The sequence below is a fragment of the Lactuca virosa genome, chromosome 7 (genome assembly GCF_052849685.1).
Source record: "Lactuca virosa cultivar CGN04683 chromosome 7, Lactuca_virosa_CGN04683_v6, whole genome shotgun sequence".
NCBI classification, from domain to species: domain Eukaryota; kingdom Viridiplantae; phylum Streptophyta; class Magnoliopsida; order Asterales; family Asteraceae; genus Lactuca; species Lactuca virosa.
In genome coordinates this window covers 258,014,316-258,016,522 of record NC_136432.1, presented here as the reverse complement: position 1 = coordinate 258,016,522, position 2,207 = coordinate 258,014,316, and the positions used below count along the sequence as shown (strand labels likewise).

The window sequence follows — 2,207 nt, the reverse complement described above, 5'->3', positions numbered from 1 at the left end:
GAAATTTTGCTCAACTGTGATGGTATCTAATCAATAATCAAACGACACGCACATTTTGCAGTTTCTTTCTTTCTTTATTTCTTTTTGAAAAAATGTTGTAATATTAACATGATACCTTAGAACATTCATAGAAAAAGTTTTCTACATCCTAAACATATCAAACTAACTCAAGTATATTATCATTTATGCATTATTTTATGATAATTTGATTGGTTTACCGTGTGTGCTATGCTATTTCTGACATTTTTTTAGTTTGTGTTATTTAAACACCAATCATCTTTATCATTTGCTCTTTAAATAGGAAAATGCAATTTACATTTCTTTTTTTATGTTAGCATGATAGTTGACAGAAATGGTCCCTGTTGTACAATAGACAACATAAAAAATCTGCATTTGTCAATTACATATCTGGTGCCTGATGTAGCAAACAATTACGTCATTGGTCCCATCGTAGTTAAATGTTACAAAAAAGTCCCTATGACATTAAATTCTTACGTAAATGGTCCCTGTGACAGTTTACTATTACAAAAACCAATTATGTAACAGTTAACCATAACATGGACCATTTATGTATCAATTTACTGCCATATGGACCATTGTTGAACAATTTACAACAATGATTTAGAATTGAAGTTTCAAGATATTATAAATTCTCCTTCTATTGATGTTGATTGTAGGAAAATTAATAATTTGGCTGGAAAAAATCGATTGGATTCAACATTCTTTTTGATGATTACAAAAGTTTGGTTAGGTGCAAAGGAGACAAAACATGATGAAAGATGAGGTATGGGGAAAGAATGGAATTGTATATTTCATTGGAATCAATAACGGCTATTGGAATGGAATGGAATGAACCATTTCTGAATCATATTACTTATAACAGGTGAAAGACATATTGTATCATTTTTTGAATGAACCATTTTTATAGTTTTGTCCCAAAGTTTAGAAAACGTATGAAGGTTGGATGTTAGCAACCTTTTTTGTCTGTGAAGAATATCGATTCTAAATTTATTGAGTAAATATGTTTGAAATGGTGTAATATAAACTAACGGGTTCAATTTTTTTTATATGAAGGTCCTTTTTGACAGACCTCTCTATGAGATTGGTCATTTCAGCCAAAGACTTTATCAGGTGAGATACATTCCCTTTTCTTTTTGTTTTGAAATTCAATTTTTTTAGATGCGATTTATGTTAAATCGACGGTTTCCCCTTTTAACAGTCTTTTCATTTGAACTATTTTTTTATAAATTAAAGTGGTTCCCTATTTTCATTATTTTTTATATAGCCGTCGGTTTAAGGGGGAAAGAAGAAACAGCTACAGACTTTTCTTTTTGTCCCAAAAGTAACAAAAAAAGATCAACAAATATGTGCAGATGTTTAGAAGGTCACTCTTGGTGTTTTTTCCACAACCAACTAGAAAAATGTTTTCTTGGATTAGTTTCTCACTGTTGGTGTTTTTTTTCCCTAAAACTAACTGGAAAAATGGTTTCTTGGATTAGTTTCATTGACATTTTATGTGTGGTTACTAGGAAAACCTTTTTAAGTTTCGACTAAGTAACTATCATTCAATTTTCATGGATCATTTCTAATTGAAAGATTGAAAAATCCATTTCAGTTTTGACATTTCGTTCCTGACAGTTTTTGACATTTTCTTATGCAAGATTTTTTGCCTATATTTCCAAAAATGACAGGATAAACACATACAATGGATTCTATTGCGACACTTTTACTCCTAACAAACAATATAAGACCGCAATATGGACAGAAGCATGGAGTGGATGGTTAATTGTTATTTATTCTTGGATTAAATACAAGAAGTACCAATGTACCTTCATTGATTTGTTTTTCAGTTATAGTAATGCAATTAAGAAATAGCAATGTACATTCATTTTGTTCAACATATTTGACTATTATGCATTTGTAAATGGTCAAATTGTAGAGAATAGCAACATACTTTACTGTGGCTACCAAACATCTTCCAACCCCCGCAACGCGGGGGACCCTTTCTAGTATATATATATATATATATATATATATATATATATATATATATATATATATATATATATTTCTTTCCTTTTTCCTTTCTTTCCTATAAATACACATACATTTCATTTTTTTTTCAAACAAAACAAACCCTTCTCTCTCTAATTTATTAAAAAAAATTCACCAATCTCTCTAAAAAATGTCATCTTCTTCATCTTCTG

General features: G+C 29.5%; 1 long non-coding RNA gene across 1 annotated transcript; it reads left to right on the top strand.

Annotated features, from left to right (window-relative positions):
• The first annotated feature begins 704 nt into the window (after positions 1-704).
• LOC145123999 (uncharacterized) lies at positions 705-1,781 on the top strand. Its single transcript, XR_013715424.1, has 3 exons — positions 705-883; positions 1,075-1,131; positions 1,692-1,781. It is a non-coding gene; the product is annotated as an uncharacterized LOC145123999 (long non-coding RNA).
• Positions 1,782-2,207: the final 426 nt, after the last annotated feature.